Here is a 14,690-nt window from a genome sequence, read left to right as displayed (position 1 = left end):
ACTTCTTCAGCAGTCTTAATTGAAGAAATGCCTATAAACATTAGGTTAGCTTCTGTTTAGAGAAAAAAGAATGCATAACTTTGGAAGACGTAACCCTACAATTGGACGGAAAGGAAAAAGTTTAAAAAGCTAGCATTCTATTGCGCTCATGAACGCACACTGAATCAAAGGAAATAAACGAAGGGCAGAAAAGTCGTCACAACTGCGTTGCGCACATGTCTCTAAGAACAGAGGTCAGCAAATTCTTGCTTGCTTACGTAATAGCAACTTGCCGTCATTTGTCAACATGAATCAGAAATGTATATACTTCTGCTCGTTGCTGTGTTGCCGTTAGTGGTTCCAGGGATCGGCTATCATTCCAAACGTAAGCAAAAGCGAAACAGATATTAAGACTAACCTTTTTATTCCTCTTACGTTGCGTTACAGAATATTTATTTCAAGAACCATCGAGGATACGTCGCGGGGCTTTCTCTGCAATTTATTGCTTACGTCGGTTATTGCGTACGTCATAGATCTCAATCAAAAGAAGAGCAATTCTTTAAAATTCACCATTCAACGTTTTTGTTTTTGGAGTGAGATTATGTTGGAGAATAGGAGGCAGTCAGCTTAAAAGGCGTGCCCAGTTTTCGGAATTGGCGACGTATTTCGAAATATAGAAGGTGAAAAATGCGCCTTTCAAAGCTCGTTATGTCGCCTTTCCCGCGCTGCTCATTGTTGAAATGGCATCGCTAAATTTCTAATTCAATAGCGAGATTTCGGCGGAGGTACCACACGCAGCACCGCCGTTTTATAAATGACAAGGCGGCAAAGTCAACTCAACGAGTTTTCGAAAAGTAATTTGACCTTTGGATATTTCGAGTCACTATGTCCATTCAAAAAAATTGCAAATCGGGCTTGCCTTCTGTGTTGATCGCCATCAAAATATGAATAAGACCTAGCGTCCTAAAAGAAAAACACAATTAACTGTACTCTCTCGCGCACTTAAATGTTCTCTTTGTTGTACAACTCAAGTGCATCGACTGAAACGATGTATTTTCTAAGGTTTTCAATGTGAAAATCAGTATATATCGAAGGTGCACCCGGAATATCAAAAACTACCAAAAATAAAAAAGAAACATTGAACATATACCGGAAGAGCTCTGTCTGATTATATTATTTTTCTTAAATTGCATATCATAGAGACATGGCGCAGTATAAGGAAGAAGAAAATGTTTCAAAAGATGTTGCGCAACCGTGACCACAAGCGTCTGCTTATTCCACTGAGCAGCTTTACTTCGTTATATTCGTTTTCTAAGGTTCGGAAGTCAAGCCAAGAAATATGTCGCGCGCTGATCGTTTTTGAACCCATTTTCCCAAATAAATGTTTTATACAACTATCCATTGAAAAGAATCAAAGGCTTTGAAAAATCACAGAATCTGTTGCAGTACTTGCTATAAATGGAGAATAATTCCAGGATTATGCGATTTAAGCTCTTTGTGTGCGCTCTGTGGGCAATGCAGCACGATAAGCCTATATTATCAGAGATAACAAGGGCCCCGATTCATATTGTGTACTCCGCGCAATCTGCATTTGCTGTGAACGGAAGTAGTGATAAAACCGGTCTGGTTGTGTTCACGGTGACTGCTACAAATTTATGACTGTGTTGAGTACTTGCTATAAATGGAGAATAATTCCAGGATTATGCGATTTAAGCTCTTTGTGTGCGCTCTGTGGGCAATGCAGCACGATAAGCCTATATTATCAGAGATAACAAGGGCCCCGATTCATATTGTGTACTCCGCGCAATCTGCATTTGCTGTGAACGGAAGTAGTGATAAAACCGGTCTGGTTGTGTTCACGGTGACTGCTACAAATTTATGACTGTGTTGACGAACTAACAATTATATGCAAGAAACTTTTTCGATACAATGCCTTCTCATGGCGATCCTGGTATACCACCGCTTCCGATTTGAATGCTGTGCAAATAGCCAGCGTCTTTGAGAAATTCACTAATCGCGATGCAGCGCTTCTGAAAACACCTTTTCCATTTGTTCCGCTCCAGCTGTTGCTGTGACGCACTTTTGCATATTGCTGAAACTTTGCCAATTATGAAAGTTGAGTTTTATGTGTTCAATCTTCTATCGAGGCTTGTCTTTTATATCCTGACGCCGATTTTTTCCCCCCGTTTGTTCAATCCCTTTACTGTACACGACATCCCCTTTTCGCAAACACGGAAATGTCATAGCAACATTTACTCAAGCATAGAAATGACGTCAGCTGGAGCGAAATCACGAAAGAAAGAAATCAAGGAGGAAAGAAACAATGAGAGAGAGAGAGAACTCGTGTAATAATAATGCCTACCTGGCAGTGAGATCCACGGAAGAAATTTTTTGTTCTCCTGTCAAAAGCATTCATTCATTCGCTCCCTCACTCACCAGCTCTGATCAACAGCGGGGCTGTTACTCTTAGATAAGGCAAACATTTGATTTGAAATACGCCTGCACATTCGGCATTTCAAATGTCACGGATGCACTCTGCAGCACTATGGGTTAGTTCTGCCCCTATTTCCCGACGGTCTTTGGCCATATATACGAATATCTTGCTTCGATGAGCTAAATGAAAGGAAGGAACTTTTCACAAACAAAGTTCCGCTCAAAGAATTTACAGCGGCATCTCCGTTGTCGGATTACGCCGTTCCACTACGCAGTTGTAGGCACCCTGAGGAAGACAAAAAGTTGGCCGCGGTCGATTCGCCCACTTTCGGCTAAAACATAGCATTTATAGAATATAAATGCCTTCCCTTCTATTTCCTAACACACACACACACACACACACACACACACACACACACACACACACACACACACACACACACACACACACACACACACACACACACACACACACACACACACACACACACACACACACACACACACACACACACACACACACACACACACACACACACACACACACACACACACACACACACACACACACAAACTGGACTGGCGTCACCGCCACCGGTAGGAGGAAGAGGCAAGGTCCTCGCTGGCGTTCCGAAATTCTCCTCGCACCCCCGACGATCAGGGTAAGAAGGAGTGTGGGAGGAAGAGGAGGAAGATGAGGAGGAAAGGCAGGGAGGTTAACCCGTAAAAGCAACCGGTTTGCTACCCTGCACTGGGGGAAGGGGGTGAGTGGGTATAAACGTTGTGAGAGAAGGATGGTTGAAGTTAGTAGCCCCACCTTCATCCCTTCCCTTACGGCGCGGTTCAGGTGTCCACATAGCAAGTGTGACAAATACTGCGCCTTTCCCTTCCTGTGAACCAGTTATTATTAATTAAAAGTGCTGCAGTGGACGGCTGCGGAATTATTTCGACTGCGTGAGGATCTTTAACATGCGCTGCCATGGCACAGCGCGCATGCTTTTTGCGTTTCGCCTTCATCGCAGCGCTGTCGGGTTCGAACTCGCGTATTACCAATTAATTGTCGAGGATCACAGACATGCCACATCACGTCACAGTCATATCACTTAACATAATAGCAAACTCATAGTCTTTCGATTGGGCCTGTGTTTTTCATAAAGCGGAGCAGTGCCTGGGAGGCCACCGGCAGAAATCGCAAGCAAATTGCATTCCTGGACGTGCACCCAGAAAGTCATGCTTTGCCGCCGTTCGGTTTAAAATGATGAAAATCCGTCCTTTCCGGTAAGGACGTCACGCTTTTGTCTGCGACAAACTCCTCTTTCGCTGCCATACATGCTTCAACAGTGCCATAAACAGCCAGGGAACCAATCTCTGCGGAGAACAATAATCGAAACAAAGCTGTTCCACGTTCTCTTCAACACTTCTAACGTACTGTATACAAGCATTTGGAGGAGAACGCCGATGAGTTGAACGTCCCAGGCTGCATATTATGTATGCGACGCCGTAGTGGAGAGCTTCCGGGGCAATTGTTTAACTAACGCGCGCTGACAGCTTACAACGCAAATGCATCCTTATGCGTTTCTCTTCCATTAAAAGGCGCCCGCCATGGTTGGAGTTTGGTCTTGAGTGGCTAAGTGCAATTGGCGAGCGACCGCAGTTGGTCGATCGCTGAATGACTGCATGGCAGAAGCGCGAAAAGGTGTTCCCCCTTAAACATTTTGCAGTTGTATGTACGACTAGTTGTAAGCGCCTTCCGTAACAATCTCTGTGAAGGTTTGGATTCCTGCTCTTCAGACCAGTATTACCAACCAATCTCCATAGCTTCGAAAATTAATCATTTGGATTTTGTTCTGTTCTTGCCTTGGCTCCAGGCGATATTGAGAGGGAAGGTGAACAACGTGAAATAATGAAAATAACTGATGTCACAATAACAACAGAACCCAAAGAAATCTTGTCGTGCTTTGAGAAAGCTGTCCCTACCGAAAATGACCGCGCTGAAGACCAAGTTAAATCAAGAAGAGCGACCCCTTGCTGAAAGTATTAATTCGAAGGAGGGAAAATCTGGCAATAGATGTTAAACTAAGGTTAAACCGAGTTAGATGTGCGATCGAAATCACGGTTTAATTCGGTTTAGCGGTTGTTCAGTATTTTTTTTTCTTTGCTTTAAGTTTCGATTTGGTTAAGCTCTGATACACACATTAGGCAATGTTTGCACGTTTACGGCGTCTTGTCTCCCGTTCCAGCTCAATGCGCCGGACACGGCGCGCTTCTTCGGCCGCTGCAGTAGAAGGACCCGGCTCACTCGCCATTCTGGCGTGGTCAGACGTCCCATTGCAATTGCGCGATGCGTTTATGTGGGCAACCATGGCGCGCAGAGTTTATTTAATTTTCTTGTTAATTTTAGTTTGTATTTTATTCTCTTATCCCACTAATTTTCATAGATTATTTGTTTATTACTATTTGTTATTAACTACCATCGTCACTACTTATCATTTTTACATACCTAAAGCTTTCATCAGTAATTGGTTTACAGAAAGAAAAAAAAGCGCGGTATATATGGCGCACATCCTAAAGGCCCGGTTAGAACTCGTGAAATAGTGCATTCGCACTAAAAGCTGGCAAACACGAGGCGCGTAGTATAATCTAGGTTCACCGCGTTGCCATCGGCACCCACTGCGTGCGCGGTTATATGCGGGCCAGGGCCACTTTCATGGATGTGATGTTTTGATCGCAATTCAGACTGTCTGTAAACCATATCGCCGATTCAAACATCGGGTGTGCACCGCCCTAATGTTAAGCCTTAACAGGAACAGTTACCCTTGGGAATATTTCAACAAGTTCCAACAGCACGGTTGGATACGAACGCAGTTCGCATGTTCGCGCAGTGCACTGTTGCGCCTGTCACTTCTCACCGAATGAGTCAAACAATCTGCACCAATAAGGATGAAGTTTTCCGGTGCACAGATCTCTTTTAGGTCTTTGATACTGCGCCGAAAATGGGTGCGGTGACACACGCTCTCGCCTAAAGCATTGTTGTTCTCTCTTTTTTTTTTTTTCTTTTTTACCTACACGTGGTCGCAACTTCTCTTCACTTGTCCCATTGAAGCGTGTGGCTGATTACAGTGAGGTAATATCGATGCATTCGTCACGCCCTTAGCGTTTATGGGAACTCGGCGAATAGTCGAAGGAGACGATTATGTAAAAGAATCATCGCCCTTCGGTGACGTTCGCACTTTCACAGAAGCAGTAACGATCCCAGTAATTACTTTCCATGTGCTTAATTTATTCTCTTGTCCCAGTGAGGGCAGAAATAGACCTACTGTGCGAATTTGTGAAAAGTGAAAAAAAAAAAAAAAAAAAAGATCCAAAAAAAGAAGAGACGGAAGAAGAAAAATCTGCACAAAATAAAGATGTACAAATACAGTGCAAAAAGATGACATACTAGAGACAACCTCATGACTAGCGCTTTCTGCACGTTGGTCAAGTAGAGATTGCTGCTTCGGATGCAATGCAAATTATGCCATATCAGGATGTTTCTTGCAATCGCAGCATAGATCTTCCGCTGCAGATGCTATAAACGGCGGGAAACGTTCGGACACAATACATACAGCTTACATTTTCCAAAATATTACTCAAGTATAAAGCCTTCGAAAAAGAAAAACGCCTAACCTTTACCACTATTCAATGTTCAAGGAATGAGTTCCAATATCGTACTTTTTTCGGGACTACCATAACACGTCATTATGTAAGAGTAATATACTTAATGCGTCAGTATGTACGTACGTAACGTCCGTTTTTTTTTTTTTCGTTTTTTTTTTTTTTTTTTTTTTGATACCGTCAACCTCTGCGTTAGGGAGTATGGAAAACACGATTTCCCTTTGGCAAAGAACAATGGATCGCATACGCACACCTATCCGAGCTTTGCAGGAGGTGCCGAGCTGTGTGCAGAAAAGCAAAGAAACCTATATATCTGACAACAGCTGCCGCACTAGAGGTGCGATGTCCACGTGCTTGGGGCGTTTATGTCTGTTTAGTTGTACTCGCGCTGAGGCATTGTCTCTGAACGCGCGCAGTAGCAGCTGCGGGTGCATTTCACCTTATTTGCACTGAAACGCACCGCTCGAGCGCTGCACACAAGCTGGTGCGGTGTGCACGGAATCCTCGACAGCCGATACTCGCCCCGCCGGGGTGGCGCAGTGCTTATGGCGCTCGGCTACTGTTCCCAAGGAGGCGGGATCGAATCCCGGCCTCGGCGGCTGCTTTTTGATGGAGGCAAAAAGCAAGGTGCCCGTGTGCTGTGCGATGTCAGTGCACGTTAAAGAACCCCAGGTGGTCGGAATTTCCGGAGTCCTTCACTACGGCGTCTCTCATAGCCTGAGTTGCTTTGGGACGTTAAACCCCACAAACCAACCAACCAACAGCCGATACTCACGAGTAATTTTAAGCTGTGGCGGCATAAGGAGACCGTCGGCCCATAAAGCGATGTGCGTCGTTGCGCTTGGCATATTGCGATAATATACACCGTAACGAAAGGCAATGGGTATAAAATGATGTGACAGGTGTGAAGAGGGGACGCAGCACAATAGCGTTGTGGTGTGTGCCTTCTTTACTCTTGTCCTGCGCCTGTTTTCGCTGGTTTCCTTTTCTACGCAGCACGATCATGTGTGCGCTCATCAAATTAGATGTAATTACCGTTCATTTGTGAAGAGCGAGGAGGTAAAAATTGGGCCGTACGCTATTGTAAATCCATGCTTGGCGTTTCTGGTGGCCACAGTTAAAAGGCTAATCAATCACCTGCGACCGAAATTTCTACTGTGGTGATAAGTAAAAGACGCCGAGCGGTTGGCAGGGTGTGCAACAATTCCAGTTTATGCTGAGTGTCACGTGGTTAATTGTTCCCACCCCTATAGTTGACTTGTTGTCGCGCGTTGCGCCTTATGTAGAAGTCAGCAATAAGAACGGTAGGCACGCAATGAAGGCTGCACGATGCGTTAAAGAAAAAAAAATCGCAAACAAACAAAACACTCATGTCCAACCAAATATGGCCGAGCTCTGTCTCTTACATCTTTCACAGACGTCTGACGTCACAGAGATTACTGGTTTCTATCTTCATAGGTGTCTAACGCGGTGCCACGTCACAAGACTCCTGAAGCTGTGGAAGCCCTATTCGGACTGCGTAAAACTTCTCTGGCGCCCTTGCTGTGTGGACGCTCGGAATGAGCCATGAAGTTGTTGATGTCTGTGCGAAGAAATCAGCTAAGACGATGTTCTCTGTTAAAGGTTGATTGTTTTAGTGGCCATACAGTGCCTCAGCCGCACGCGGCAACACCTGCTTCTTCAATACACGCATTAATGCATTCTTATTTTCATTCTGAAGTAAGTGAACATTTTTGTTATTAGTGTTTCTGCCTCGCGAAGCGATCGCGCATCTCACGAAAGCGTGAAGCAGTCTTTATTACGGCGCTTTATAGGCACGTTTACTGCCTATATGAATGGAGCATGCGACGTTTGCCTTGTTTCACCTCGCCATATAACACAAAGAACGACCAGTATCTCTTATTTGGCTTGGCGAGTTGGCCGTTCCTAAGCCCGTCGAAACCATTGTTTTCACTGATAAGAAATCTATTTCCGCATTACACCCCAAAATGGCGCCGCTAACCGCTTACGCTGTCTTCACCAACACGCGTTGCACTAAGGGTACTGAAGTCAGGCACACTGAAAGGTACCATTATGTGCCCGATTAACAACGCACGTAATTCCTAACGTTAACATTCCTGGAGGTGAATTTATAAAATAAAAGTTTGAAGTTTGGCCGTAACATCGTCCTAGACACTGCAGTTTAGACTCTAATCTGTACCGACGTCGTATACTAGACAACTGCAACTGAAATAGCTGCTTTCTTTTTTTATTTTATTTTTTTCCTCGCGAGAGTGGCGTAAGTGATATCGCCAAGTGTTACGCGCTGCAATGGAGAAATGAAAAGAACTTGAGGTGAAAGAAGGGCTTCTCCGGGCAATAAGCGGTCGCAAAGAGAGCTCTCCAAATGAGCGCCTCTCGAGAGCTCGCACCCGACGTACTTCGGCCTTTACGATAACGAGCCACTCTTAGCTATCGAAGCCGGCCGACACATATCCCTAATCACCCGCTTTGGTTGACTGCGCGTCAAGGCGTGACCGAACCAGCTGTTCCTGGAAGGCAGGGGTGGGCTGATATATCTTTTTTTTTTCTCCCACTAATTTCCCAGATCGTAGCGGGGGACGGGTGGGTGGGTGAATATATATAGTTGAGTTTAGGGAAGCTATTCTCGGTTTTCGATGCTGGCTGTGACGTCAGTCGGGCGGCGTCGCACCGGCTGAAGGGCTAAAATAATAATAATAAAAAAAAACGCCTAGGCTTTAGTGGCATGTTGCTTTATGTAGGTATTGTTTACGGGTCTAAATAAGAAAGGTTAGCTACCAGCTGAATAGGACATTTGAAAAGTGTGGCCTGAAGAAAGTGCGCTGCTTAGCATAACGGCCTTCAATGAAGAGATGCTAGCAGTGTCGGCCCTTCTGTGGGGGAAGTTCAATACACGGTTTTCATGCAACGACATGGTCCTTCGGCGATGTTTTCATGTGAGGCAGGCATACCTCTATCGTGCCGCTGAGGTTAGCGATGCATTACGTTTACCTGGTGATCACCGTTGTCAACGACAGGCTGTGGTTGACAGCAGCGTATGACTGAAGATAAAAAAAAAAAAAAAAAAAAAACACGCGTGGTTCCGGTGGCGCACTTTTGTTTTTGGAATTCTTTTCTTTATTTTTCGTTTTACCCCGTCATTTTATAAGCACCGTGTTGATCGTGTATGTATGTGTGTGAAAACAGCTTTGCAATCCTTCTTTGCCGGAGAAGGAGCCACTGTACTAGCTTCCAAGGAGCAGCCTTCTGGATGGGAGAACGGAGGTCATAAAAAAAAAAGAAAATAAAAAGAAAACAGAAAAAGGAATGCGTGAAAATATGGAGTATTATTTCTTTTTTCCTCTGTCTTTCGCGACATCCTTTAATGCACCCGCGTGCTACTTAGCCATTCTTGCATATGCGCTGATTCCGGTATGGTAAATAAGGATATTAACAAGAGAAAAAGAAGGCAGAGAAAAGGGCTATGCTTTCAAGAGAGCGATTCTATAGCTACTCTGACGTCATACTACATGTTATAAGTTATTTCCTTTCTTTTTCTAGTGGTACGGTAGTTCTTCACAACGAGCATTTTTCAGTAGTTTGCCAGGCGATTTTGCTTTCTTCATCTTTCTTTCATATGGCGTGTAGATTGGAGCAACCCAACGGAAATTTGAAAGGCGTGCTTCGCTTGCTAGAGAACTCTTCGTGCCCCAGTGTTTGACTACGTCGTATGACTTTAAGAATCTTTTCCTAAAGTAGATTGAAATGCCGGTGAATCGGTATGGACTGTATGAAGAAGCACTGATTGGCCATCTCGTGTCTAATGTCCTTTTTCAAATGCCCTGACGGTACTAACGCGCTACTTTACCCCCTGAAATGGAACATAAGAGCCAATGCATCATTACGCCCTCTATACCACCACCGACTGCTGTTTCGTTCAAATGTATTCCTTCTGCGATGCAAGCTCCCCTGTAGGTTTCTCGAGGCATGCTGTTCCGGGTTTCGCTTATATTACAGACTTTATCTGGGCGCCCACGTTTGAGGGCACGAACTCGACCAGTCGTGTTATTTTGTTTGGACCATAATGCATGATTTGCTACACGTCTTGTCTTCCTCTCCTCTCTTCCTCTTTATGTGCTACAACGGCTACAGATGATTTGTTCTTCAGCACGGCTACAGATGAATTGTTCTTCAGCACGGCCTTTGCAGGCCATTGTTGTTCCAAACTAAGCCCTCGAAGGAGCATAGCAGGGTTAGCAGAGCCTCTTCCAAACGCACACCCCTGAATGAGCCGGGCGCTGGGCCGGGGGACGCTTGTACCCAATTTTACCGGTGGGTGTCCAGCGGTGGGTTTCGAACTGACCACCTCCCGCAGCCGAGACGGGCGCCCAAACCACTCGGCCACGACTGCGTCACGATGTAGCGCGTGAGCTGCCAGAAGCCCTATAGTGGAGGTGCTGGGATTAATTTCGATCCCCTCAGCTTCTTTCACAAAGCACACGGGTGCTTTTGCATTTCTCCTCAATCTGTTGTCGTCGCCGCGCCCGGACTCCGAAGCCCCGGGCTCAACTACCAGACGCCGAAAATCTTTGAGCCGTTACTATAGCTTGTAGTATTGCGGGGCTTTGTCCTGTCTTATAGCCGCCTCAGTTTGCTCGTCGACGTACTTTCGTCTTGCTTCCTTGCCGCATGTTTCTTTTAATTTGTTTCTCTCAATCGCACAACCAACTTTCGACATTCTTGGAAAAACCGGCTAGCGGTTTATCTGTCTGAATTAAAATTGAAGTGCAATGATTCCCTGGAGGTTTATCTGCAAAGACGATCGAACAAACTCCATATCTATCCTGAGCGTAGTGTCGAAACTTGTGTTATCCTCACTCTAAAGTTATCTGCAAAGACGATCGAACAAACTCCATATCTATCCTAAGCGTAGTGTCGAAACTTGTGTTATCCTCACTCTAAAGTTATCTGCAAAGACGATCGAACAAACTCCATATCTATCCTAAGCGTAGTGTCGAAACTTGTGTTATCCTCACTCTAAAGTTATCTGCAAAGACGATCGAACAAACTCCATATCTATCCTAAGCGTAGTGTCGAAACTTGTGTTATCCTCACTCTAAAGTTATCTGCAAAGACGATCGAACAAACTCCATATCTATCCTAAGCGTAGTGTCGAAACTTGTGTTATCCTCACTCTAAAGTTATCTGCAAAGACGATCGAACAAACTCCATATCTATCCTAAGCGTAGTGTCGAAACTTGTGTTATCCTCACTCTAAAGTTATCTGCAAAGACGATCGAACAAACTCCATATCTATCCTAAGCGTAGTGTCGAAACTTGTGTTATCCTCACTCTAAAGTTATCTGCAAAGACGATCGAACAAACTCCATATCTATCCTAAGCGTAGTGTCGAAACTTGTGTTATCCTCACTCTAAAGTTATCTGCAAAGACGATCGAACAAACTCCATATCTATCCTAAGCGTAGTGTCGAAACTTGTGTTATCCTCACTCTAAAGTTATCTGCAAAGACGATCGAACAAACTCCATATCTATCCTAAGCGTAGTGTCGAAACTTGTGTTATCCTCACTCTAAAGTGCCTAGCACAACAACATGCACATAACGGAACTAGGCTTCAATTATGGCGCATTCGAGAAATCAGAAATAGGACGGATGCTTGGAAATCAGAAAGTTTAGGCTCGAAAAAGAAAGTTGTAACGATAGACGATGACAGGGAAGTAGATAAGAAAAAAAAAAAAAAAAGATGACTGCACAGAAATGATACTTCGTGTTTATACCGAAGCTGCGTAGTCCGTTCTTTCAGCGAGAAATACTCCCGGCTAATCCCACGCCGGAGTGAAAACGCGAAAGGGATGAAAACGGAAGTGCGAGAGGGAAGAAAATAACCGCGCTCACAATTCTTTTCGTTCTCGGCTAATTAGTCGGCTCACCGTCCCGAAATGAAAAAAAAAAAAAATAAACATTTCTCTAGCACTTTCCCTTAGCAATCAAGTGAAATCCCCAGACTGCCATTCGGCATGTCGATCTTCATTTACAATTTATTCGTTCCATCTAATGTGACTCGTCATTGTTCGGTCAATAATTGATCCGCGCTCTCCCCTTTCCACACTTTTATAACCTCATTTCCCCTAGCTAGGGACCGACTCTCCGTACTTGGCTTTTGGTGGACAAACGACGCTGGCAGCTTTGTAGACTCAACCGGCTGGACAGCCATATACGGCCCAATACGGCCCAGCGGGAAACCGCCTCACCGTCTTCTTTCTAATAGTGCAGTTCCGGATCGAAGCCCGCGAGGGGCTATCAATCAGCTGCCGCCGCATTGCCAGCCATCAGAGAGGAGACCCTAAAATGGCTCGAGTAATGTACGTCTGTGTGCTTAGTGGCCAAAGGCGGCGTGGAGGTGAGGGGAAGTCTGGAGAGACGACGTAAATTGAGAGCCGTATGTATTAAGACAGAGTTTTCCTTGGGACCGCCCCAGACACGCGAACCGCTAACCTTGGCGACGTAAGGGCTCTGATAGGCGCCGACAGCATATATCACGGGCCGTAGCAAGGCTGCCATATACGAAGGCTGTAGTGGGATGAGACAGGGAAGACGGTACACAAGTCGCATGTTGGAGCGAGGGTATAAAAAGAACGAAATCAAGAGAAAAGCTCAGAAGCGAACGATTGATGGGGACGCCGGAAGTAACCCGCTGTCCGCATGCACTTTGCGAACAGCTGTATACGCTGTACTGCCCGGGGGGAGAAAGGGAAGGGGCTGGTCGCTGCGAACGAGGCCTGCCTGCCGAGATACGTTATCGTGGAAGCAACGCGTCTGTGGAGTGGAAGTTAAAAAAAAAAAAAGAAAAAAAAATAGTGAAGACGAGTCGGAGAAAACGACTCGACAAGGCCAGCCCAGGGTTTGATCTACAAGACGGGCACAGGCAGACGCGTATTTCAGACTGTGTCGTACGAGCGCCATGCGTACAGGGAAGAAGGGGAATCAAAGGGGTAAAGGCATTCATGGCCACAGCCAGAGCCACAGCTCCGAGGAGACACGGGTCGAAGGCAGAAACGCGCTGTTCTTTGCCGCAATAACAACATTATCTTCAATTTTGCCTTTCTTCAAAATGTTCCCGACATTTGGCCGATCTGGCCTTTGTACTGTCCCGCGGGTTATGCTACCTCGTGCTTGCTTTTTTATCTTTCACATTCCTACTACACGAGAGGAACGAAGTTAACAAAATAAAGACAAATTCAATTCCTTTCCGAGATATTTCATCCAAATAGGGGCATAGATAAAGGAGGAACATTTACTGAAATGCACGTAGTGTAACCACGCGGCCTCGGTTAATAAACTGGGGACAGCTTTCCTTTCCGTCTTATTTGCATGCACTGGGCCCGATCCGCCTCGCTTTCCCTTGTTAAACTTTGCGGCTTCCCATTGCGCAACTCTTTGGAGCGGAATGCCACCACCTGCTCCGAGCAGTCTAATCTGAAACAATCAGCCCGGATTTCCGCAACGAACGCCTGTGGCAGCTGGGGCTATTTTCTGTCGCACCGCAGGCTGTAACTACGATATGTTTGCTTTACTCATGGAACAGGCGTGGGCTCTGTGCAGGTGCAACTGTCCTTCGGACTGCCCACTCTCAGTCTTCCAGGAATTGTGAAACTTCAGCTTTCACTGAAGCAATAAAGAGATAGGAAGCGTGCAGAGTGGGTCAGAGAAATAACTCAAGTTACCGACATTCTAGTGGAAATTAAGAAGAAGAAATGGGCATGGGCAGGGCATGTAGTGCGAAGAGAGGATAACCGATGGTCGCTTAGGGTAACAAACTGGATTCCAAGAGAAGGAAAGCGTAGCAGGGGGCGGCAGAAAGTTAGGTGGGCGGATGAGGTTAAGAAGTTCGCGGGGGCCAAGTGGATGCAGCTAGCACAGAACTGGGTTTAAGTGGAGAAATATGGGAGAGGCCTTCGCCCTGCAGTGGGTATAGTCAGGCTGATGATGATGATGATGATGATGAATAATATGATAGAGAGAGAGCGCTTGCTTGCCCCCTTTATCATTAACGCCTCACCCAAGCTCTTCTCCATTCTCTCTATGAAGGCAGTCTGTCAACTCGAGGGCCTTATATCCTAACCGAAAGATAAACGTTAGAAACGTAGTATAACAAAAATTTTCAAAGTGGGAGCGCCTAAAGTTTGCTCCCAGATCTAACGGGCAGCTGGAATAGCGCTTCTTGTTGTTTTTAAATTCTTTACGCTCCTTCAGTGTTACGCCTGCTTTGTGAATCTTTACGATTTTCAAGGGCCAATAAGAAACGAAAGTCACAAGCGTGGAAGTGGAAATACGAGCATCAAAGCAGACGAAAGAAACGGGAGGGCCGACTTCCGCATTAGCACCTCACATTTTTCACTTCCGATTTTTCCTGCTGCTTGGAGGGTAGCTGAACGGTCAATAGGCAATCCCAAGTATTTTCCTGTCGAAGATGGGGGCACGCAAGAAGGCTAATCGGAAGAATTCGGCACGACCACTTCTCTTCGTCAACCTTTCACGGAAACATATCCGCTTTACGCGGGCAGTGCACTTCCTTTCCCGCATTCTTGCTTGCCTCATGTTCGG

The 14,690-nt window shown here is 45.5% G+C and overlaps 1 protein-coding gene across 4 annotated transcripts in view; it reads left to right on the top strand.

Annotated features, from left to right (window-relative positions):
• Positions 1-14,690, top strand: part of LOC146199670 (adenylate cyclase type 5-like) — a 238,128-nt gene that overhangs the window by 123,994 nt on the left and 99,444 nt on the right. The gene's annotated exons all lie outside the window — the stretch shown is intronic.

This window comes from Amblyomma maculatum, chromosome 2 (assembly GCF_055883805.1).
Source record: "Amblyomma maculatum isolate TAMU_Amacu chromosome 2, ASM5588380v1, whole genome shotgun sequence".
Taxonomy (NCBI): Eukaryota; Metazoa; Arthropoda; class Arachnida; order Ixodida; family Ixodidae; genus Amblyomma; species Amblyomma maculatum.
The sequence above is the reverse complement of the archived record's forward strand: the minus strand, read 5'-3'. Positions and strand labels throughout refer to the sequence as shown.